This window comes from Camelus dromedarius, chromosome 22 (genome assembly GCF_036321535.1).
Source record: "Camelus dromedarius isolate mCamDro1 chromosome 22, mCamDro1.pat, whole genome shotgun sequence".
NCBI lineage: Eukaryota > Metazoa > Chordata > Mammalia > Artiodactyla > Camelidae > Camelus > Camelus dromedarius.
In genome coordinates this window covers 33,838,342-33,864,658 of record NC_087457.1, presented here as the reverse complement: position 1 = coordinate 33,864,658, position 26,317 = coordinate 33,838,342, and the positions used below count along the sequence as shown (strand labels likewise).

The 26,317-nt window shown below is 46.2% G+C and overlaps 1 protein-coding gene across 1 annotated transcript in view; it reads right to left on the bottom strand.

The window, feature by feature from the left end:
• CSMD1 (CUB and Sushi multiple domains 1) overlaps window positions 1-26,317 on the bottom strand; it is a 1,691,213-nt gene that overhangs the window by 674,901 nt on the left and 989,995 nt on the right. The window lies entirely within an intron of this gene.

Below are 26,317 nucleotides of genomic sequence, written 5' to 3'. Positions count from 1 at the left end.
ATGACTTTTAGGGCAGTGGAAATACTCTGTGTTTTACCACAGTGGTAGATACATGTCGCTATCCGTTTGCCTAATCCCACTGAACGCACAACAGGAGGAATGAACCCTGATGTAAACCGTGGACTCTGGGTGACGATGACGTGTAACTGGAGGCTCACCAGTTGTAACACATGTGCCATCGGCGGGGTTGGGGGTTGTTGATGGTGGGGGAGGCAGTGCCTGTGTGGGGGCAGGGCAAACATGAGAAATCTCTGTACCTGCCTCTCAACTTTGCTGCGAACCTAAAATGTCTCTAAAAAAATCTGTTTAACACACTTCAAAAAAAAAGAAAAAGAAGTGAGGCCATCTCTTCCCCTCACTGAGCCCTACACATTTTATGGTCCATTCACACATCTCCTTCTACTGTGTTTATCACTGTGTCAGCAAACAGTATATGTTAAATAAATCATGTTGACTGAATTAATGGATTATCGTGGGGAATGGCTGTAGTGCATGCAACCTGGAACCAGAGAACTGGACTACGGTCTCAGCTCTGTGTTTTAAAATTGGGTGATGGTGGATGGCTTCTTTATAATCGCCTCACTTAACTCATTTTTACAACATGACAAGGAGCCATGCTTCTTTCACAATGTTGCTACAAAACGAACACAGCACACGTGAAAAAGATGTACGTGACAAATGAATGCTAGATATGGCAGCTCTGAATAAAAGCAGCTGCGGTGATGCAGGCCAATTAAAGATTCAAATTTCCTTTGTAATAATCACCGCTCCTGGTGGAGTCCAATTCCAACCCACAGAGAGAGGAAACTGGAAGACATGCCGTGTCATATGACCTTGGTGACACCCAGACTGACAAAACAACGTATCTTAAGGGGGAGTTAATCCTCAACACAAAGATCTAAGTGTGGAAAAATTTTAAAAGATATTCTTTATGTTGAATATAGGGAATCTGGGCCCTCTGAAGGAAGCAAGCACATTCAACCCAAGATTAAAATTTGTAAAAAGACAAAAAAAGCAGCTGTCAAATTCTAGCTAAATAAAAACATTAGTTTCGGCATCATGAAAGGTCCCGTGGTCAATACACACGTGCCGCATGTACTGTCCTGCACAACGTGCTGTGACAGCGGTGTGCAGCTCTGCCCCTCCCCAGGAGCTCATCAACTCAAAGTTTTACAGAAAGGGCAGAATCTAAAGGTGGGATTTAACTGCAATTCAAACATGGGGAGTTTTTTCTTTTGAAAACGTGTAAATCAGATGGAACTCCGCTCTGTAAAGCAGTGATTGCTACGTGACCGTGTAATTTCTGTCCAGGAACACATAATGGCCAGGGAAAGTTGTTCAATGAAGAGATCTCAGTAACAAAGCAGAATTAAGATTCTCCCTCACTAATCAGATTTCATATAAAACCCTCACAAATTAGAAGAATGTGTTTTGCAGCTTCAGAATGAAGCTAATTCCAACACAATTCCATGTACACACTTTGAATAGAATCTAATTATATTAAAATGAATACAATGTGTTTCAGATGTAAGAGTATTTCACAATAAAACACAAGAAATTTTGAACTGACAAAATTCTTTGTTAAGAATCATACCAAAAAATAAGGCAGCTTACTCTCAACTCTTTTTTTTCTACAAAATGTAATTTTTCATAAACTGGGTTATCGTTCACTCAAGGTCCTGCACCGTAAACCACGGACCATCCATGACATACTGCCATGCTTTGAGGTCCTCTAGCTTCTCTGCTTGATTTTTAGGGCAGTCACTCAGCTATGAAGTCACCACCGAGGCCTGAGAAAGTGGATTCAGGAGTCATTTTGACTGGGGCTTAAAGTTTGGGAACTTAATATCCTCTCTAAGAAAGGCTCGAAACAGTGAAGGCAACGTGCCCTGGTTCTCTGTGGGAGGTTATCAGTTTTCCTCCCTCAAGTCTCTCCCCTAACTTCTGTCCATTCAGTGACATCTACCCCTAACGGTCTCCATTTCCACACAGGATCACAACTGTAGTCATTAGGAAGAGGCAGAGAATGTCATGAAAAATAGCCACTTCTCATGTCTAAGGCCACGTCCTCAACCCCCTCCATCCACTCAGATATTTACCTGCAAGAATTCACTGAGAATCATGCAAGAGACGAACCTATATAAGGAACTAAGGGCCAACACAGAAAAAAGTTAAAGCCGCTTTATAGTTTTTAAAGAGGTAAGAATACAAGTGAGTCCTGTCAAGCTTGTTAAGCAGGTAATGAGTCCATGATCTGGATCAAAAGCTGAGAGAAGACCTAGGGATGCAAAGTTAAATAAAATCGGACTCAGACACCAAGAGCAGCGCACGCACTGGAGGTGACGGGGTCACTGACGTTCTAAATGTTAACACCAGCGCCAAAGCAGAAGGCTGTCCTGGGTGCCGTGGCAGGAGGAAAGATAACATGGAATCTGGAACCTATGGGAAGTTTCTTAGGTGTGACCCTGGACCTGTTTATTAATGGTGCGTAAGGATTCCCAAGGGATCCAAGTCAATCTTCATAAAACTGTCAGCACAGAGAGGGAAGCATGCGACACGTGTCCTGCTGCTCATCCGAGACCTGATTCCGTGGACGCTGGTGTTCCTGCAGCCTCTGGTGCCCCTGCAGCCTCTGGTGCCCCTGGCTCCCTTCCTTCCAAGCCCTCAGATCTGCACGTCTTATTAATCTAAACACACCCCACCCTCTCAGCGCCCTTCCCACTTTGCTCCATCGCTCTCACCTCCTCCTCTGCAGTCTCTGACATATTACCTGAAGGAGCCAAACCCACGTCCGCTCCTCCTCACCTCAAGGGCCACTCGCGACCACCCATGTCTGCGTCGCCACCCTGATCCTCCACCAGCCCCCCTGCTTCGCTCTCGGAGCCTCCAGCGCCATTCGCTGTTCTTTCTCACGTAGTGAGCATCTACATTAACTGATTTAAGTGCACTCTGGGATAAGATACGTCTTATATCTATTTATCTAGCTGTCTGTCTGTCAATCAATCAATCAATCCATTCTTTCTTCCAAACCATCCCCAAACTTTTACAATACTCACCCCCTAGCTTTTGATTAAGATTTACTCAAAGACAAAAATGATGGTGACAACCTCTCACCTGCTTTCTCCCCAGACCTCATCTGCTCTCTTTACTCCCTACAAGCAGACGCTCCCCCAAGCCATTCCCACGTCACACCACCGCCAGGAGGGCCGCCCAGAGTCCTCTTGTCCCCCCAGCCTGCCCACCTGGACTGCCCTTCTTCCCCACCTATTCAAGTTCTGCTTCGGGAACCTTTAGCCATAATCCTCTCATGAAGCTTTTTTTTTTTTTCTCCCCTGATAAGGATCCTTCCTCCTCTGAATTCTCAAAACACTTACCCAAACTGCCATTCCTTCCTTTTCATTCTTGTTTCGGTATCTGATAAGACAGTAAGCGGTAAGAACCCTTCCCATGAGAGGTGCCCGCTTCCCAAATGGCTAAGTGCACGATATGGCACTGCTTGTGATGGTTCAGGGTGGCACACACAGCCGTCTCCCCACCCGATTCATTTTGCTTAACAGAAACTTCACGCCTCTCGTCTGGTAAGTCCTCACTCTCCCCCCTCCCCGCCACCAGCACTCCACTCTGTGAGTCCCCAGACTGGACCGTTCCAGGCTCCTCACAGATGTGGAGTCACGCCGTGTCTGTCTCTCCGTCCTGGCCGTCGCGCTGGGCATGCTGTTCACCCAGGTCGGCGTCTTAGTCAACGTGCTGTGCTAAACTACACCTGAAACGCTCTAAGTCAACACAGCTCATGCTGTTTCTGTCACAATTAAAAAAAAAAAAAAGTAGAAGTAGAAATTAGGTAATTTTAGAGAATCTTGGTTCTGGCCCTTGACCAAAACTGCCAATAAAGCACCTCCCTTTTTTTTTTTTTTTACTAAGTGAAAAAAAAAAAAGAGCCTATAACAGAGTGAGCATGAGCTTTAGAACCAGAGAGATCTAGGCTAACCCAGACTCTTCCACTGACTGGCTGTCCCATGCTGGGAAAACAACATATCCTTTCCAATCCTGGGTCCTCGACATGTAGAAAGAGGCACCCTGCCGTCACCTTGGTTGACAGCAGGGACCAGACGCGACTACACAGAGCGCCTTGCGTACTGATGGCACTTCCACAAACTGGGGGTCCTGCCTCTTCTCTGTCCCTTCTTAGCATCTTTCCCCAAAAGAAGCACCTGCTAGGATGACGACATCTATATTTTAGCATCATCTTCCTCCACCCACCTCCTTCTGCCTTCCCAGGCTCCTACTCTGCCACCTGCCCTGCGACATTTACAGGGAAGCAGCAAATCCATCAGCCACGTGACCTTCAGAACGTCACGTAACCTTGCTAAGCCTCATTCTCGCCAACCCTATAAAAACGGGTTAAAAATGCTGATCTCGGAGAACTGTCGAGCGATCAAATGAGAAAATGCATAAAACAATTAGCACAGTCTGGCAGATACAGAAGCTCAGACAGCCTCAGTGGTGATGATGATGATAAGGATGATCGTGGTTTTGATGACAGGAAAATGACGCTTGAAATTCTCATTTAGGCTGGAGGATTGTTTTTTACTAACAAATAAACTCTTGTTTTCCTGCCCTGGGGAGACATATATAGGAGACTACACGGATAAAATCATCAAATTTTGCATGTAGAACACAGCGTCAAAAAAGGAGAAGACAAACACAAAGTGTAAGGGCAGCCTCAGAGGTTTTACAAAGCGTTCGGAAAGCCTGCTTGTACACCAGAAAGTCTGCACCTTTAGCACAAAGTTAGAGTATTTGAAGATGGAAGTTCTGAGAGCTCAGATCATGGTCGACAATCACCCTCTCAGCACAACACGGAACTCGGAACAACTCTAAGTGTCTAGAAAGCCGCCTGATCCCGGGGACAGTTTACAATTGCAGAAGGATGCGAGGTAGACAGAGCAAAGGAAAGGGAAGGGCCAATCACCTCATTAGCTATTTCTGGCTTATTAACCCAGCAATACGCTGCAGTTGACCGTGAACAATGTAGCGGTCAGGGGCTCCAACTGCCCTGCGCCCATCCACCCACCACAAGTCCCCCTCTCACTTTACAGCCGGCCCTCTGTATCCCCAGGGCCACAAGCACAGCTTCAGCCTACCACGGAGTGTGCAGTGCCACAGTGTTTACTGAAGAAACACACACAGAGGGGGACTGCGCAGCTCAAAAGGGAGTTGCTAAACAACCCTTAGAAAGTCGTCTGTATTTTAAAGGACTTGATGGTTAACAGAAGAATCGTTCCACACTCTTCCTGTAAACCTGTCTTTACACATCCATGGGCCTACATATGTGCGTGTTCTTTCTATTTTTCCTTTATTTTAATTTTACCCAACTCATCTTTTTGGATCCCCCCAAAGTTCCATGCTAAAGGGTCTTCCTTGCACAATTAAGGAGACACAGCCAGACCAGGGTGATCAAGCCAGTGCTGCAGCTGGCCTGGGGTCCTCACACACAGTTCTGCCGGGATCGGTCAGGTGCGCGCACCCCCCAACTTACGACACCTGTCTCGCCACTGCTTTGATGCTGTGAGGACAGCGGGTCCCCATCTGCAGTCTTTCCTTCTGCAGCACAAATTATACCAATTAGGAAGCAAGTGTATAGATGAGTGGATAAGTAGAAAGTTCCTTAAATTTATAAAAGTCCATTTGAAAATATCCCAGCCCACCAGACAGGAAGACCTTCAGCAGTACATTGGGTCACTGAAAAGATCTTTCTTAATATGGTTTTGAATATTTGAAAGTGGTAGGAGCCTAGTACGGAGCTGAACCTCGACATCCCAGGTGCTACTGGCCGTCACCCTGTCGAGAGCCACTGCCTTCCCCAGTGACACACAGCACTTCCCCAGGGAACCCACTGTTGTGGTTTCAATGTGGGTGGGAGGACTCGAGTTTCATCGCTTTGGGAACCAGTAACACCTCTGTCACCAGCCTCTCTGGAGGTGGCCTGGTGACTCCTGTTTTCAGATATGCGGATATTTTAAATGAGCCTTCTGATCTCAGAAAGTTTCACTAGCGTCGTATTTTTTCCTAAGCAAATGCTCTTAAAAAACAAAACAAAACAAAACAAAAAATAATGCAGATCACATATACTGAATGAGTTGTCTATTTTTGGAATTTAGGACAAATGTTCCTTGCCTTCGTGTAACCTTTTATTTTTAGATATGTTATCCTTTGCACGGGTATGAGGAAGATTGGCAAGACTGTCAAAACCATGGTGTCGCTGATCTTAGCTTTTTCTACTCATTTATATATATATACATTTTTTTCTTTTGCAAGAGAAACTTGACATTGGCAATTTCAGGAGGCTGAGCCCCCTGGAGCATGTCCTTCCCGATTCTGTCAGAACACATTTAAGAAAGTCCTTGGTCAATCGCAGGCAGATAGCAAATCCGTCAGTTGAGGCGCAGAATTCTTTGAAAACTCAGTGACAGCAGGGAGGCTGATGACCACTGAAATGTCAGCGTATCACGAGAGGATGACTCCGAGGCCTGGAAGGTTCAACCCAACTCAGCTTGCATCCACTCCAGAGCCTCCCTTTCTTGGCCTTTTCCTACCCCTAAATTAAAATTAAAAGTCCCGATTACAGTCATCAGGACTTTAACTGAAAATGTGCTTCTAAAATGTGTCTAATGCATCTCAGATGAGATACTGTGAGGCAGATCTTTTCAATTCCAACCAGCCCACAACAACCTTGGGGGATAAAATTTCCCTTTCAGCATCTATAAACTTCCTTCCTTGATACCCTGCTTGATACCAAGAAGGAATCTAGGTTAAGATTCGGTGCCCTTAACTCCGTATTCTAAAGGTTACAGCCAAGTGCTGACTGCCAGGGTTACTAGTTTACTTTAAAAATAAATGTCAATTTCCCTGACAATTTTAACAGGTGTATCATCAAAAAAAAAAAAAATCTGTATTCTACACTTTTTACTCTTTGGCATTATCAGCTAACCCAGCTGGTTAGAAATGCTATGTCACGAGGTCACGACCTTGGGATCTGAGCTCCATAAAGACCTCTTAAGTGGATTCTCTCTGAACATCAGGTAACCGTCATTTTGCAGAATGAGCCAACCTGCGCGAGCAAGTAAGCACAGAACCAAGTGACAACCACGTTTTCAAGACGCTGTACGTACTTTCAAATTCAAGCAAATACATCTATACAGGGGAGGCGAGACTTGGTTTGTATTTCCAAGCCTCCAACTACTGTCCAGGAACCATCAGTCAAAGTCTGCTTCTCATAAACGTTACCCTCTCCCTCTGTAAAAAGTGGAATCTTAACATCTTTAGCTTCATGGCGTCTACTTACCCCCAAATTCACTGGGTTGTATATGTGAAATATTTACAGCTTTTCACATGGCAGTCATTTCTAGTAAAGTGGCTTAAAGGTTGTAAAAGTTTAAAATTATAAATATGAAACACTGCATCAGTCAGAACTTGGCACACTGGCTGAACATAGTTTCTCTGATCCATATGTTACATGTTTTCTAGAATCTTAATGACCTTTGATCTCATTAAACATCTGGTACTTCAAATCCTTACAACATGATCTGAAACTGAAATGAACGTTCCATGAATAGCCACGAGCGTTCCCTAGTCCCCAGCATTATGGGAAGAAGAGCCGATGACTCTCACGTTACGAAAGCTATTTGCTCCAAGAAAGAACGACCAAAAGGGTCCGTCCCACAACTGCTTCTCCTAAAATGACCGCCCCCCTCGCGGTGCCAGACCTTCTGAAGCTAATGCAGTTCTCCCCACATTCCCACCTCCGACGCAACGTTCACCCCAACACCTCGGCTGACATGGGCCTTGTGCTCCGTGCACCTGCCCCCGCCCGCCCACGCGCCCAGGCTGCCCTTGCCTCCACTCGCAGCCACTCAACACAGGTGTCCTTGGGAGAGTCGCCACCGAGTGCGGGCGGACTGGACCCCCATCGGAGTTCCCTCGCCAGCGCTACAGCTGCTCGTTAGTATTACCGTGCTGTCGTAGCCTGTTTACCGTCCCTTCTGGGTTCCAAGCACCGAAGCGTGAGGGGTTGTGTTCATCGATTTCTGGTTTCTTTAGGCTAAGCTCCTGTTACCCCAGAGTGTATGTGGTTATACTGCGCACACTGGCGCGCGCACACACACACACACACACAGTCTCTCTCTTTCATGGAGCCGGACTCCATTCTGATGTTTAAATGGTAACAGCTTTCAAGCCTTACCTGACCCTCCTCACCCTCTGCCCCACTTCTCCACAAACTAATATGAAATTCTGCACGTTCACTCCTCCGGTGTCAGCAGAAGGTCCAGACCACAGAGCCCCTGCCCGCACAGGAGAACCGGCTCAGGACCCCACCTCTCACCCACGGCGAACCCCAGGACGACCCCCACTTCCCATCCCCTCAGGCCATTTTTGGACCAGCTTGACATGCCTGGCTTTTCTCTTCAAAGGCCTCAAGTCTGTGAATAATAAACCATTCCCTCTCCTCTTGGGGGGCACCAGGAGTCTCAACATTCAAACCAGATTTTGAGTTGGGGGGGGTGTCCCTCCCGTATCTACAGGGCGGTCACAACGTGCACACACATCCATGCTGAATTTACTCGATGCTACTCAATTCTGCTCCCTGTCAGAGGGTGCGCCCCCACCATCCCACAGCCCCAATTTGCAGCTTTTCTAACCTACTTTTCTGTTGAATCATTAACACATAAATTAAATAACTGCATGAGAACATGTTGAGTTAGTGTCTGGGGTTAGACACTGTCTTGCATACGGAAGAGTTGAGCCGAAGAACAGTCACAAGCAACACTTCTGACCAGTTCCACACAGGAGTCAGCCCACCTCCCGAGAGCCACCAGGTAAAGCCCAGAGGAAATGGACAGTCCAGCTTCAGATTCCTGGGAACTGCTGGCAATTTGATGACCTTTATAAAGACTGTCTTTAAACGCTTCCTTTAGATCAAAGCCTCCGAGGGCTCAGCCTTACATTTTTGGTTATTTTTTCCTTTGCATCCATTACGATCGATCCCACAGCGAATGAGAATTATAGAACAGTAGTTTAAACAAGTTTGCTCAGAGCTGCTGCAATCCTGCCAATTCTATCATAATAGAACACTTTCACATGGAAAAAAAAGCAATTCAATTAAAAACTACATTATAGAAATGCTAAGGGTCTAATTTCAACTAGGGATGGCAATGAGATTTAAAGTTAAGACAGCAAGTATGTGTCTTAATACTTGCGCTCTCGGCTCCCTAGATGTAATACACAATCACCAATAATCTCAGATGGAAAATCAGATGTCCGTCTCCGTGGCTGAAATAATATCCTAAGTCAGATGCCAAGGGTGAGGAAAGCTCATGCTGATGTCGGAGGGAAATCTCTGTATTCACGCGGGACTGCTTTCAATTATAAGGCTGGAATCTTAATTCTCACTTCATTTCACTGCTTTTGTGGCTTTCAGTTAATCACTGAGTATGTTTGCAATGCCTTCTCGTACTGAGTTTACACGTACTTTAAAACTATGTATAAGAAACGGGTTTACAGAAAAGCATTTTGGGGGATGAGCATGCATACTGGTTAAATTCATTATTTAGGTATTTACTCATTCAATAAATACCCACTGAGCACTACTACGCACCAAGGAAGGGGGGTGGAGCCCTCATGGAGGTAACAGGCGAGGGGGAGCAGGCAGACAACAACAAAGATGATCGACAGGTCAGTCTACAGTGTTGCCAGCAGGTGATGGATGCTCTGGGGCAGCAGGGAGCAGAGTGGGGCTGGGACTGCAGGTGGAAGGTGGGTTCTGGGCTGACGGGTAGGCTTTCCGGTCAGGCTGGCCGAAGCTAGGCTAACCTAGAGCAAAATGGACAGCTTTCTACATCTTAGTAAAGCAAAAGCTTCTTCTCACTGAAGGTAAAGCTCTAATGCACCAAAGTGTGTTTCTGTCTGGAGTTACTCAAGCTCCTGGTCTGCTGAGGCCATGAAAGCTTGTGGCATGACCCTCTGACCTCTAGGCACCCCAGCAGGTCGAGAGGGAGCTCTGTGGCCCCGAGCTGGCTCCTCTGGCTGCAGTGCAAACGAGAAACACATCCCACCCCCTTCACCCTCTGCTCTGAAGTAGTCACAAAGCCCGGCTTCCCACGAGGAAGTGTCAGGGAACAGACGGCACTTTGGGGCACACTGCTACTGTTTCTTTTGCATCAGGACAGGCTAGGTATTTCGGGGTGCCAGGCAGAGGGAAGAGCTGTGCTGAGGGTCTGACGTGGGGGTGTGCCTGTTCATCACACAAATGTCTGGTGAGAGCAGACGTCCTTATCTGTGCTCCATGGGCGCGAAGGGGCCCCTGCTGGACTGGAGGGGTGATCCACGACCTTGACCACGATGACTCAACATTTCACTGTACACGTTTCCGACAGCGGGTAAAAGACGCCGGAGGTTCCTTAAAATTCTAACATGAAGGATCCATGGTACTTAAGTGCAATAGGGAAGAACAACTCTGACTCCGTATTAGATCCGTTCCTGTGGCTCCAACCCTGGGCTCTGTTGCCTGTGCTGAGTCCTGCTGCTTCTGCACCTTTTGTAACAGAATGTCGCCTAGAGCCTGAAACACACAGGAGAGCCCACTCTCAGGGCTCTGACCTGTAAGGGTAGGACACCTTCCCATTCATGGAGAGAGAAAACGTTGCAGGACAGAGACTCACACTTGTCTCGTTGGAGGTTTACAGGGACACCAGGACCTGACCCACGTGGACAGCGGACAAGCGGCAAGAACAAAGGATTCCGACACCAGGAAGTTTGCAACAACAACCACACTTTTAGTACAAAAGGGGCCTGAGTTCTGACTTGGGGAAGATGGTTCTCCAGGACATTAGCTCCCATCTTCTCAGTCTGCTGGCTTTCTGAATAAAATTGTTATTCTTTGCCCCAACAACTTGTCTCCTGCTTTACTGGCCTGTCAAGCGGTGAGCAGAAGGAGTTTGGACTCAGGAACATAAGTATAAAAAAAACCACTATATTGGACCACAGCATGAGTTCTCTGGTAAACATTACATAAGAAATTTCAGTGATGTCTAATTCTACAGAATTTAACACGCAAAGGAAAAGTGGAGTCAGTTTGAGTCCTTCTATTTTGGTCTAGATCAGCCCTGTTCAGTAGAAATACAATGTGAGTCAGTTATGAAAGTGAAAACCTTGAAACAATTGAAAAGAAATAGGAGAAAATAATTTTAATAATATATTTTATTGCATGAAGCAGATGTAAAGTATGATTTTGATGAAATTTTGAGATATTAATGAGCTCAAAATCTGGTGTGCATTTAACTGGTACAGCACCCCTGGTTGGGGGCGACCATCTCGGAGAACCCTAATTCTGGATCAGTGTGCACCCCCAAAGTCAGAGGGGTCAGAAGAAGGCCTCTGCTCCTTCAGTTCAAATACACGCACATACTTAAAAGCAGTGGGCAAAATGAAACAGGCTGTGCTTCTCCGTTTTACAGGGCAGCCTCCCATTCAGGGACTCAGCAGAGGGCTTTATACAACAACACGAGGTTCGGTTTGCCTAGTGCTGCCTGGTTCCACCCTGCACGTCTCTGAAAGAGGCATTCATGCAGGTCCCAGCATGAGCAGAGAAGTAATGAGACGTCAGGAATGAATAACAAGCATGGCCCTAGGTGCTTCACACACAGGGCCAGTGGGTTCTCACAGCCGCCCAGCCTTACCCTCAATTTACAGAGAAGAGATGCGCACGGGAGTAACTAACGCGAGCAGGACAGCAGCGGGAGCCGCCCGGCGCCCGGACGCGAACCCAGGGCACGCCCGCGCGCAGCAGGCTGCACTGGTCTGCTTCAGACCCCCCATGATCACGAGGACTTTCCTTCAGGAGTAAGTCCCCTGACTGGAACAACGTAGAGGGAATGAAGTCCTCCGGTGACAACCACTCCTGACGCAGGAGAAGATGCCTTGACACAAATCTTCTTGCTGGGATTTTGTTTAAAGCACTGGATAATGGTTACAAGCGAAATGGAGCTCTCCAGCGCCTTCAGATTCTGTGTGTACAGAAATGATCAATATCTGGGCTAATTTTTAAACCACAAAGCAGCACCCGCTGACTTCCAATTGTAAGCAACTATTCTATGAACAGCTGGGAGCATCAAAGACTCAAACTGCAGGTGCCAGGAGCCCCACCAGAAGCTCATGTGGAGAAGCCGTCCACCACCCGTGTCCAGCCAGGCGGACGCGACACACACACCCGGTGTCAGATGCGGCGACAAGGAGAATGGGCACGGCTGCAGCCTCACGTGACCGCACATCTCTCTCCGCACCTGCTGTTAGTAACCGAGGTGCCATCTGATACCAGTTTATAAGAATAAGGACTCCGAGCGCACATGCCCACGAATGGAATACAAGGAATTACTCACTCGTCTTCCCAAATCCTAACATTAACGAGTAACATTCCCATCAAATTTCTGGAGCCCAGGGATGGAGAACTGCAGTACAGGCAGCACTGACTGGAGGCATCAGACAAGGGGAGACGCAAGAAAGGAAGAAGGACGGGGGTGGGGGGGAGGGGGAGGGGGGAGGAGGGGGAAGGACCAGAATTTTTCCTGTGAAGTTGTATCAGATCGAGGAGACATAAGTCAAACTCATTTAAAATCCCCAGCACAGGCGGAAGAGTCTACTGCCATATGCTCCACTGTTCCAAATGCTGTTGACTTATTCTCTGGGAAACCTGAGTTTACGTGGATGGCAATGAGGTGTCGGTTGATGGTTCTGCTGCCATGCCCTCTTTCCTTGGGACGTTCTTACCCCAGACTACTGTTGGCCATTCCACAGCATCTGACAAAGTGACTGCTGTGTCATTCAGGTCACCAGCAAGGACGGTCTCCCCGGAAAAGCATCTGAGTTAGCAGCAAGTTAACTGCTGTCATGAAGGCAGTTTTATTCTGATAATCCATTCTGAACCCCAACTGTGTTTCCCACAGCTTGTCATCAGCTATGAGTTGTCTCTTTAGATTTCTCCCTGGGCAACGGCTCAGGAATCCGGCCCTGGGGTCTCTTGGAACTCTCCGAAATGCTGCCTGACGTGTTTTTTGCCCAGTTCTGTTTCTCCCCCTCAAAGCAGCAGCTAAGCAGAGAATACACAGAACAAACGAAGCAGACGCACGCAGCAGCTCTGGCCGCTCAGTTTCTAGGCTGCTAATTAAGATTCGAGATAATCTGGATTCCAAAGCGTAAGGCTCTTAAGAGGCGCAGAAAACCCCACAGAACCCCACGTCTCAGCAGCCCGTAACTCCAGCCTACTTGTAAGGGTTTGCCACTTTAATGGAAATCGCCTGAAATTGTAAGAAACTATGACTAAAGAAACTCCATCACCTTTAGAAATGGCCCATTTATGTATAATTTAGACACCATTTTATATCAGTTCCGTGGGCCAAGCTGTCATTCTCGTGAATGAAATGTTGTTGCGTAGCTGGGGCACATTATACAGTGACCGATCAGAGGGAAGACTCCCCCCCCCTCCACTATGATCAAAGCTCCATCCACTTGGGAAGTTGTCACTGCACCCCTGAATCTGAGGCTCTACGCAGCCGAGTGAACATGTCGGCCGTGGCCATTCCATCCTGCGTCCACCCAGGAACGGCGGTCCTGGGAGGAGTTCAGACTGAAAGCTCTAGATAACACTGCTGCCAAACTTACACGCGTTTGCTTTCCATTATTATCAGGTATCTCCCAAAACACTCCCAAACATGTGGTGCCGCAAGAAGTCTTAAAGCTGTTTTCATTGGTTCCTTTAAAGTTGTCGTAAGACATAAGACAGGTTGACTTCTGTGTTCATGGAGGGATGGACTAGACCGAACTGGCTTTAACAGAACTACCTTACACAGAGCAGGCTACAGAGAAAAGCAGAGGGCAGAGGAAGTTTCCTTTTTTTTTTTTTTTTTGTAACATATTCAAATCCCATTCCAGGCAATATGCATCACAGAAAAATAGAAGAAAATCAAGAAAACAACACTGGGAGTAATACACTTTATGAAAGTCCAACAAAGGCTAGATGTAACTCCTCTGTGTTAGATGGGACGGCTAAGACAAAATGCTTCCAGGCGATATTGAAACTAGAAGTTACCAATGGTCACAGGAAACAGCTTTCCTCCAGGACGCGGATGATGACAGAGCTGGGAAAGCAACTTAGACGGAGGTGTGCAAGTGTGTGCTTTCCTTGGGATGACTTGAAGAAGGAAATTGAGCACCCAGAGAGAATAAGAATGAAATAAAACCAAGTAACAAAATTGGGCAACCAAAGACGTTTTTAATTGACCTTATCCATCACGAACCCAGAACTGCGGACTGCTGGCTACCTCTAACTTCAGCCTACAGACACGGCTGCTTTCTCTGACCTGTGGAAGATGCGTTTCACCCACAGAAACAGTCAGCGCTGCTATGCAGGTTTGCACGGTGGTCTTTTTCTCTCTAAGACAGATTTCTCTCGCCCACACTCCAAGAAATCGTACCTTTCAAATATCAGTCATTTCTCTCCAGCATTTGTAATCGAATGCTTTTGATTTATGTTTACTTTTTAAACACTTTTTTCTAGTCGGAAAATTCTTTGCAAATTATATGAAAGCTTTGAACTGTCTCCCTAAAAAAACCACAAATAAACATGTAAAATTATACATTTTCTTAGCAGTTTCAGGTAATTCATTCTCCCTTCTCCCCACACCCAACCATCCCATGGTTCATAAATTCAGGGTTAGAAACTTTGATCTATGAGAGACTTTCCAAAAAAAGGCTTTTCCCCAAATTTTTGGCTTCTAAGTTAATTTTCCCTTTTAAAGACCTCAGAGACATTTACTAGAGAGTGCCGACACATTACTTATTTTATGTTAAAAAGATGTAAGGGGACACACTTCTAAAAACACCCAGTTGACATAAAAACAAACACAAACACCCAGGTGATAGGTGACTCCATACTGCTTGCTGAGATGGGGTCTGGAATGGCTGCATGTCGCCCCGCCACCCGACTGCCCCAGAACCTCACTGCAAAACAGAACACTCTGTCCTCAGCAAAACCTGCACCCCTGGGAGCACCCCGGGAGGAATCTAGCATCCTTCTGCTCCCCGCCTTGTGACATATGGCTATAAAGGACATAACTAACATCTTTCCAGGTGCCTCCCAGACACGCGTGTCGTTCTCTGGTTTGGTTCGCACACGCCAGTGGTTCCAGCCAGGAGGAGTTCCCTGATGTTGACGTCACTGTTCGTTTTGTCTCATTTCTTTATTAAATGGTTGTTTTTTAGTACAGATGGGGGAAGTTTTTTAACAGAAGATGCTGATGATGGAAGAAAGTATTTAATTCTGAGGAAAAAAGACGTGAGCAGGACTTCTTGATGCCAACCACACCCAAACACGCGCAGCACCGGAGACAAAGCGCAGGGAAAGCCAAGTCTCTGATTTTGTGTATAATTTTTATTGTGCGACCTTTGTCAACACCAAGGCTCTTACAACAAAATGTATGAAAATCTGCTTTAGGCGAAGATCCACCATTTAGCCTGAGAGTCTGAAAATAAGAGGAAAGGAATCTCAGGGGCCGGTGGGATCTGTCGTGTCATGAAAATTGAAGATGGCAGAGCTGCCTAAATGGCTGCGTGGTTACCAAGGGCCGGGACTGGACCCCGGGAGAGGACGCTTCTAACCTGCATGTTTTCACATGTTTGACGTGTGTCTCTGCAGTGTCCCTGTGGCCTGCCCTTGCGCGTGACCACGGGCTCACTTGCAGTGGAAGTTGGGGCCTCACTGCAGAGGACCCACCCAGGAGGAACACTCTGCAGGGATGAGCTGACTGGCTAAAAATCAGCCAGAGGAGGAGGACTGGCCCCTTCTCATTGTCCCCATCCTCCTGCCCCATCTCCCACCGCCTCTAACGGGAGTGGCTGTTGGCGTCTGAAGGCCAGGAGCTGGGGGATGGAGCACCCTCGCTGGAGGCTGCCCTTCCTGCATCCCCCATCTCCAGCTGGAGGCTCACTGCCCGTCTGCACGTGCACGTGGGGTGGGCTCCGCGGGAGGGGCGTCCCGTGCAAAGGGGGCTCTCCCGGAAGCCTTCCCACTCCAGGCAAGACCTGCATCAGATACCACGGCCGGGAGGGGGTACGCAGACTGCAGACTGATGACTCAAAACCACTGAACGATGTATTTCTCAATGCTCTAGACTGGCTCCACCAGCTAGAATTTGACACATGTTTTCATATATTTTAATACTTTAAACATAATATTTTTTACAACTAAGAATTATCTTAAGAAAATGTATGACCATTCCACATTGGCAAGCTTACACAAAAATTTACATTTGGCTCACTGGGTACCTATCTAAGCACACATTTTTAGATAAATGAATACAATATAAAAAGCCAGATTTACACTATGATTTACCAGAAATATATAAGCCTTAAGAAACCATTACGAGAACTACTCTTAATCATATAAATCCTTAGTTTCTCGCAGGAAACCTGGTAAGGCTGGTAGAATCATTTATCTAGCGGCTGTGTTTAGTAGAACATACTGAAGCCTAATTTTTTTTTCTGCTTGCAATTTGGAAATTGCTAGTCATCAACCAGAACAAAGCCCGGGCATCTTCCCACCACTGTGCTTTGGGGCTCTTGTGGTGAATCCAAGCTGAGGGAAACAGAAGAAGCTCTGTCTACTTGTCCAGATGCAACTGATTTAAACTGAGGCAGGTGGAAGCCTCCAGAGGACCCCTCCAGCCCCTTGGGGGTTTCTGTCGGGCCTCCTTCTACTCCTCAGGTCCAGGCGCTCACTCGAAGAGCCTGCCCGCTGGCCAGCGGCGCCCTCCCTCCTGCATCACCGCCTGCCTACGGCCCGGCCACCGTCGCACCTTTCAAAGCACCGGAAACCTGAACAAGGAGCTTGCCAGCTGAGCCTGTGTGCCGCGAGGTACATAAACGCCGGGGCCGCGTGCTGTAATTTCAGTTATGACAGACCTAGTAAATGATGCACTGGAGGGGTTATCCATCACTTTGTCCCAGCCGGCTCTCCCGGCAGCCTACTGTAACTCCCTGTGGTGGTGACACCCAGGAGCAGCCATGGGAAATGATGGCTACTGTTAGCTTTCAGAAGGACTTCCAGGTAGAGAACAGGCGTGTGGAAATGTGGACGACCGCACCCGTCCGGGGGCCAGAGACGGCCCGTGCCCCTGACCTTGGGCTTCCCTAGTCAGACGCCGTGGGCCGCTTCAGCCGCTGTAACAAACGCCGCAGACCACGACTCAAACAACACGCTTACGGCTCACAGTTCTGGAGACCGGCGTCCCAGACCAGGCCGCCAGCGTGGTCAGGCCCGGGTGACAACGGCAGACAGTGTCTCCTCCCTGTGGACACACGTGGCAGAAGCAGGGGTGGAGCTGTCTTTAAGGAGGGTGCCGGCCCGGGTGAGGGCCCCACGACCCACTCCCCAGAGGCCTCCGCTCCTGCCAGCGCCGCGTCGGGGGAGGGGGCACAGACACTCCGCCCGGAAAGGAAGGCAGCTCTATAACGCATCTGAGAAGGACTGAGCACCGATGTCAAATGTTAATTTACAAACAGGCCAGGCTGATGCAGAGCATATGACACTCAGTGCGCATCGCACAGAATATTACACATCTCACTTTTCAGGGAAAAGATGGAGGCCCAGAGACACGGCACACACACACACACACAAAAATAAAACACACACGCAAAAAAATAGAGGGAGATTATGCAAAACTAGAGAAAAAACTGTCCCTAAGAGTCAGGACATCAGCACCCAACAGGAAAAAAGAAAACGGGCAAAGGGGAGGAACAGATGCGGAGAGGTGCACCGGGCACGCGACCCCATCAGTGGCGGGGAGACAAGTTCAGACGAGGAGAGAACGCTGGCCGTAGGATTGGTCAAATTACAGAGCTGATGTGGTTCTGAGAGCTTGGAATCGTGGGGAGAGAGCCCTTTGCAGACGCCGGGCGGGACTGCAGGTTGACGTGCTGGCACACTTACACCGTAAGCGGCGAAACCTGCAGAAGTAGACCTGCAGCAACTGCAGCACGCACTCCTGTTCCAGATGCCGTATTTCAGTAAACGCTCACACACAAAGAAGGGTCCACGAGTACAGATGGATGGATGTTCCCCGTATTATTCTGAATAACAGAAGGAAAGAGTTACAACCTAAATCTAGATGTCAGCAGGGAAAATTTTAGTTGAATTTTGGTCCATTCACACCACGGAGCACTCAGTGACCACTTTCGGGAGAGGCGGGTCCACTGTACATGAAAATACTGAAAATTCATGTTCCAGTTAAACATCAAGTCAGAGAATAACATACACCTGTACTGAATGCGTGTGTGTCTCCAAAATTCGTATGCTGAAGACCTCACCTTCACTGTGATGGGGTCGGGGGCGGGCCTTCACAAGGTGACTGGGTTTATGTGAGGTCATGAGGATGGGGTCCCCATGGTGGGATGGGTGCCCTTGAAGAAGCAGAAGAGACCAGAGGTTCCTCTCAGCCATGAGAGGACACAGCAAGGTGGCCTCTGCAGGAACCAACCACTCTGGCCCCTGATCTGGAGCGTTCAGCCCCCAGAACCACGAGGAAATACATATCTGCTGTTTAAGTGCCTCCACCCTTGGTGTTTTGTTACCGCTGCCTGAGCTGACTCATACGACATTCCTCAGCCCAACTTACAATTCAAAACAAAAATCCCCAAACATCTGTGTGTAGAGACAGATCTCCAAAGACCCTCAGAAACAAGGTAACACGCTGAGAGGGCCTGAAGTAAAGGGAGACTTTCACTTTTATTCTATGTGCTTCTGCTGTTTCCATTTTAATTATGACTTAATTATTAAATACTTAATACTTAAAAATAATAATGAATAAGGCAGCCTCCATTCGGTCACGGCAAACATGCTGCCCGTGGGCCTCTCCGTTCTTCCCCGTCTTTCCCCTCAACTCTCACCACTGCCCTCTGGCCCCACCACACACAGCAGAGGACGGAGGGGAGTAATTTCCACATCAGCATGTGGCGTCATCTCTGGCCATGGAGGGTCCCAGTGCTGGGGAACATGAGACGTGCAAATGGCCTGCGGGTTCATGAAGGCTTTCCACACACGTGTGCCCAGAAGTGTGTGCGGTGATAACGCTTTTCATCAGTGGTCAGGGGCAAACCTCACACGAGATCTGAACATTTTCACTCGTTTGTTTCTTCCATGCACTGGTGCAACAGCCCAGTCACCCAGCAGAGTTTCATTCCCTCCTGGGGTCTGTGTGTCAGTGCACTTTGAATGGCAAATGTACACACCTAGCCCAGTGGTCAAGGGTTCAAGGGCTTCTGGGCTGTATCTGGCTCTGGTTTCTCTGGCTGTGCTCAGGATGTGACAAGTAATTACAGTCGTGACAGATTTGTTAATAGAAATGAAGCCTTCATCTAAAATGTAGTCAATCTTTGATCCTTTTTAAAACAGAATTAAATTACATACATACGTATCTAGTTTTTTTTTTTTAAAGGAGTGGAAGTGGGAATTCTGAAGGAATCGAAGCCAAAACTTCCTACTTACAAAGTAGGAGAGCTCTGTCTTCCTGACACACTCCAGTCTGGCAGTAAGTGGCCTCAACGGTGAGTCAGCATCACGCTGACTGAAAATACGGTGATTTAACTGTAGCACAGCAGTCACCTCCTATTTTTAATTTTTTGAATAAAAAGTAGCTTTGAAGAAACGAAAACTTTAGATTTCTCCAAAATACTCTTGCTTCCCAAGGAACGTGACCACACAAAGTGAGCCTCCGACTGCAAAGCTGTGAATCACGCCACCCAATTTTATACCAAAGGACTAGTGCCCTTAGAAGGCCATTAATAGTGCGTGTGTATTAATCTATTAACAATTATTTTGTGATCATTCAAGATAATCCAAAAAGTATGCACTTCTAGTTTATTTTGGGGCTAAATGGTCCTTTTAAATAATTCTGTAAAGATAAGTAAATGACATATGTAGATGTATTATTTTGTAATATCAGGACTATCTGTCATATAATTTTGCTAATTCAGTCACTTTCCTGAAAAATAGACTTGATCAAATTCAGGGTGATGTTTCAGTATAACAATGCGGCTGTAAAGAGGAAAAAGTTACCACACAGTTGTGCTCATTTCAGCCAGAATCCCCTCCATATGGCCTGAAAAGGGAGAAGCCCTGCATTACAGGTTTGTCAGAAACACGGAAAGATGCCATATTAATCCCCGAGGTCCGTTTCCACATTCAGCCCCGTCTCCACAGACCGGCCACGGCCTGCGTGTTGACGTAGCTAAAAACTCATCATGGATCTTTTAAAGGGCGGCCAAGCGGCTTCCTGACGTCCAGAACTACTGGGTTATGAAAATTCCATCCAAGGTGATGTTTATTCTTTGAAGGTAAAATCAGATGGGCAAGACACTGAGAATGTAAACAACCATTTTTCGTGTTTCTTGTAAAGTGAACCCTGTCTTCCCGCTCATTCTGTCCAGCGTCAGAAAATGACGTCTGTCCACAGACGCTATTATTTAAATCAGCAAAGTGCCACTGACTCAGTTTCACCTTTAACAGGAACGTGGGCAGTTTAATACATTTTATTATGTATTCTTCCATTTCTGGATATAATCTAAAAATGCAAAGGTGGCAATAAATCAGACCCTTTGTGCTGGAGCATGGAGCATCAGTGGCTGTAAGTCATTCCAGCAAAGATGCCGGCATTCCTCCCGAAGCTAAATAAATATTCCATTTTACAACTCATGACACCTGATGAGCATTCCCACGAGACCTGAATCATCCACATTCGAGGGGCACCATCTGTGAATCGAATACTAACAGAGGCTAAGCGTGGACGCTCTGCACATATGGTTCAGAAGGGCACACGATAAAGCCCGTGTGAGTGTCAAGGAGTAATTTATAGAAATGCAGACACAGACATCTCTAGACATACAACCAGGATACAGCTCGTAATGGAATATATGTTCTCATTCAGTTTCTACCAAGACGACATCTTGGTCACCAGAACTACAGAACATGGTGAATGTCGAACAGTACCATTAAGATTTCGAGGGAAATTACTCTGCTTCCAAAGTCAAGGTTACACGGAATGAGAATGAACAGTGGTAGGCTCCCTAGCATCGTGAGAACGTCCTGTAACTCAATAAAGTAACATTTTACAGCATGCATAACCCTCACCTCCGTGACAGGTCCCAACATGGATTTACATAAATGCAGTAAGGAAACCAACTAATGTTTTTGTACCAAATCAGCTGGTACAGAGGGGTATTGCGGCCTGCCTGTATTTACCATCTTTTCCTCTTCCTCATCACGGATAAGGAAGACAAATTGGTGGCCATATGTGTGAAAGTATTTTCTGTTCCAAGCACTGTGCTAGAAATGCAAAGAAGAAAACTCTGAAATCACCAGGAAAGTATAGAAATAAATATGGAAGAAGATTGTTACATCACAATATATTAAGTGCAATATTCAATACCATTTAATAGGATGTGCTTTTTTTTTTTTAGAACTTGGTGGAAAATATTTCTTTTATAATCTGAATAAAATATATATCACCCTTATGATCAGTATTATACGTAAGGAGAGCTAATGTTCTACGATGAATCTTAGCAAAGGAATTACAAGTGGGAATAGAATAAAATCTTGACCTTTTCATTTTCTGATCATGTGAGCATGACTGATTAATATTTTTGTTTCAGTCTCCTTATACATAAAATTAGGGAAATGATACCTAAACATGATTCTTTCATATTTAATTGAAGTTATCCATTAATAAAAGCATATTGTTGCCATCAGTATAATAAAAAAAAATAAGGGAGGAGGGCAAAGAGGGAGAGAAGTTATTCAGGGGCAAAGTAAACAAATGCATCTGAAAAAAATCAAGCAAATAAAATGAAAACTTTAGAAAAGGCCAAGAAAAAGCAACTAAGAATATTCTGGAGATTAGAAATAAATATTAAATGTGAAGAAATTAGTTTTAATTGCGAAAATGTTGAGAGAGAAATTCTATTTCAAACTGGCAATAGTGTGAAGATCTTCTTGATGATAAATGAAGAAAAACACAACTATTTTGTTTATTAGACAGGATAATAATATTTGTTCCTCATCAGGTTGTCCTGTAACCAGTAGTTTCACATACCAGAGAGAGAAAATATTTAATGATAGTAACTAACATACAGTCAATAACCAATTTTATTCAATATATCCATGACTAGAGATTCGCATGCTTTTTTTTTTATTTAATAAGGAATGTGTAAATAGAAACGAAAACAGTTTGGGCTATTTTGGGTCAAAAAGTTTAAAATATACATTTCTTCACTACACTAGTCCTTCTTAACTAGAAATCAAATATTGTGGAAGGCGTGGTCATTTTCATCAAATATTCAGTGCACATTTATTAAATTGTGGGTCAAAACCAAAGCAGAAATTTAAGTGATACTTCGTGGAAACATTTAATTGTCACAGCAAATGTTCAAGAGACTCTTTCAAAAGATCTCTCAGAAAGTGAGGCCGCAACTCTAGTGTTTTCTAAAAACTGATAAGATATGCACCCCGAAAAAGGTATGTGAATGCAAAAACCAGTCCAGAATACAGAGATGAGCTGTTAAACGGTACTTGTTAATCTACAATTTGGAAAAATTCAGAGACACACAGAAATCATTTTTGTAGCTCCCAGGTCTCATCAGTATCTTGATCTGTTAGAGGGCACGGCATGTTTATCCGCAGGAGGAGCTGGAGCTGCCTGCCTACCTACACAGACTGGACTGTCACTTGAGATAAATAACATAAAACTGATTCCTCGCAAGCACGCCCTTTAAACAGCGCATTTACAGCAGGGCTCTTTTCTATACACAGCTCATCCGTACGTTAGCAAACCAGTAAGTAGACGTCATAACAGCATCTACTGAAGAAACAGTGCACCTGGCCTTCCGTGCGTCTCGGCAAAGTAGCTTAAAATGCTTTGCATTTACAATGTTTCAGAAGATACCAATACGGCGGGCTTTGTGAGGTCAAACGATGCTCATCAAATCGTAAGACAAGGTTTCCTCTCTTCCCTCTCATTCCCTCACTAATGCACCTTATCACTTTCAGAGGGAACACGACCTTCATGCCACCACCACTCCAACGGCTGCTGGAGTGTGTCTGTGAATTCTCTGAGTTGCATCATCACCACTTGACAGCGCTCAGTCATTTTTAAGGTATTAACTACATTCTTACACCAAAGAGTTTAATAAGCACCTGCCTTGATCTGTGACTAGACTTCTTTTCTGTGAAATAACTAAAGCAGGAAGCAGTCATAACCCCTCTTTCTCCCCAAGGACTAGATGAGAACGTAGGTCAACCATTCCAACGACTTCGGGAAATCAAGAATTAATGAAACTAATGAAAATCTAGTCAGCAGTGCTATTTCTGCTCCACGTGATGATTATAATCAGGTGGCCGTCCGGGCTTTGACAAGCCAAGCCATTATCGGAGTCTCCACTTACTCTGAGAAAATTTTGAAAAAGTGAAACAGAAAACAGCCCTTCCACACAGATGCCATAACAGGTTACACATTTTCTCCCACCTGACGGCACGAGTCTGATCTCGTGTGGGCAGAGCCTCCCGTAATTAATTCTCAGGGATGCCCCTTTTCCGGCCAGCTAGGAGAAACTAAATAATATCTAGTCTAAAAATTCTAATGAAAATAACATATGACAGGCTAACCTTCCCCACTTCCTCAGACGTGGTGAAAAGAAACTGACTGGGCTCTTTAAAAAGACCTGTGAAGAACAGGAAAGAGATCAAAAGTTTCCCTTCATGTTCAATAATAAAATTAAATATATTGTCAACATCGGGATTGTAACAAAGGTAATTATCAGGAGACATTACATCTATTTTCCTACAGAAGCTTCTGTGTTACTGTTGCATTTTCCATGTGTGTTAGTTTCTCTCTGATGGATGCAAAATGAGATGACAGTGGAATCGGTTACATTATAAGGCATAGAAATGAATAGAGAAACAAACATTAAGAAATCACCTTCTCATAAGTTACCTTAATGTAAGTTCATGCTGGTGATAAAGTGAATTTTTATAAATAATAAAATTATTGGTCATACTGATGAAGACACTGCATTGCACAGTTTCGTATTGTATATGAAAGCATTATTGTCTGCATTTCCCAGTGATCACCGAAGCCCTACAATCAAAACTCCCTTCTTCCTTCACACTGTGCCCCACACTCCCTGAACCTGACAGTTCTGCCTTCGATGACTCACATTAGTTTCTGACTTAACATTTTTAAACCTTACAAGATGGCATGTGCTCTGCTCCCAGCTCTGCTGGGAGCCAGGTGACAACAAACAGGTATTTCAAGCAGGAGTTTTACAGCTGATCTTCCTCCAATGGGCCAGCGGAAGGGCGAACACCGGGAGCTAGTCCTCTGAATCCTGGTCTCCTGCCTGTGTCCTCACCCCAGTTCTGCGATCTCGTTTATTAATTAAAAATATACATAATGTTGAGGGAAGAGATGTCTCTATGGGCTTCCACTCCATCGTACAAAAATGTATGAAATCTTAAGAGACATAGTTTGAGGAAAACAGTAGATACTTTAAAAAAAGAATTGCCCTGAAACATATCGCAGACTCTCAAGAAATCAAAGGGAAACAATCTTTAAGGTTGAGGGTTTAAAAAATTCTGTTTCTCCAAAACTAAATTGTAGTGAACTCTCTATTTCTTCATTTTGAGGCTCAGGTAAAACAGAGAAGAAATAACAAATCAACTGGCCCTCTTTAGTGATCCGAATGCCACCTAAATGGTGGCTCTTCTCTAACTGGATTTTTGCCCCCAGAGGCAAATACTATATAAAAAGAAGTCAACATACTGCGGATTAACAGCGATTCACTAGAAATCATCTAACCCAGGTCAATGAGCCGGAACTCAGCGAGCATTTCTGAATGTTCTCCTCACAGCTTTCAGTGCTCTGAGACCCCCAGACCGCAGCCCACAAAAGACGTGAAACAAATGGCTTAGCGTGGGAGTCAGACAGTAAACAATCAAAAACAAGGCGAAAATGACCTTCACAGACCGTAGAATGGCCACAGCTGAGAAAGCTGCTGGGCTTTGACTCCTGGGTTCACTGCCGGCTAGCTGTGTGACATAAACCAAGTCACTTGATTTCTCTGTGCTTCAGCTTCCCCTGGAAAACTGCAGCAACCCGGGGGCGCCCTGAAGCCTTCTTCAGCCGACACGTGTAGAGTGTCTGGCACAGCAGAAGAGCTGCACGTGCCTCTGCTATACTTACTTACCCATTTTATCATAAGTTTAATGAAAATCTGTTGACACGGTAGGGGATGTCAGAGTGATTGCTGAACACCTTTTAAGTGCAGGTTACTGTGCTGAGCTCTGAAGGTGCAGCGATGGACAAGCCCGGACAGCCGCCCTTGAGGACGTGAGGGCTTAGTGGGGACAATGGCACAAACGGCTCCTCTCTGCGCTCAGGGCCGTGCCAACTCGTAGGCAGGCACTCTTCCTGCATGAGGGTTCAACGCGGCCCACGGAGCAGGTACCACGGAGGTGAGGAACAGCGGAAGGGCATCTGAGACAGTGGCCCCAACAAATACAGAGGCAGAGGGATGAAAACGGCGTGATATGCAAATTGCAAAATGCTGGGCTGGCGGGAGGTGCCAGGCAGGCCGACGGCGATGAGAACGGGGACTCAGCGGGGCAGGATCACGGGGACGTCTGAGTGTCAGGTCAGCAGAGGAAACACGGGTCAAATCTGAATTTTAGATAGGTTGCTGGCTGTCCTCATCCAAAGCACAGACGGAAGGGCTTACTTACATCCAAGGGACATCTCTCCTTCTGAGGGTGGAGGAAAGGCGGGGCGGGCAGCAGCCTGTGTCAGTGAAGACACACCTGTATGGACAGGGGTCAGGGGAGGGACGCAGTTCTATAAGCAGTTCTCCCTGACCTGGGCTTGCCTGGGAGGAAGGATGGCAGGCCTGACTAGCAAGGTTAAGAGGGCGGGCTCCATAAAGAGGCCGGGGGCAGACCGCAGTATCTGGACTTTAGTTTTTGAACAGAACAGAAGAGCGGACGCTGAGGAAAGAACACAAGCGCATCTGGCCTCGCGAACTGTGCCAAGCTGAAGCTGGGGACGACGACGGTCGTGGTGCAAACTGTGGGACTTGGTGATCTCCCCCCTCTTCTCATTATAATGAACAGAAAATCAGAGCAGAGGGGGCCAAACACGCGCAAGGAAATGGCAGAGATGGTCAGGGA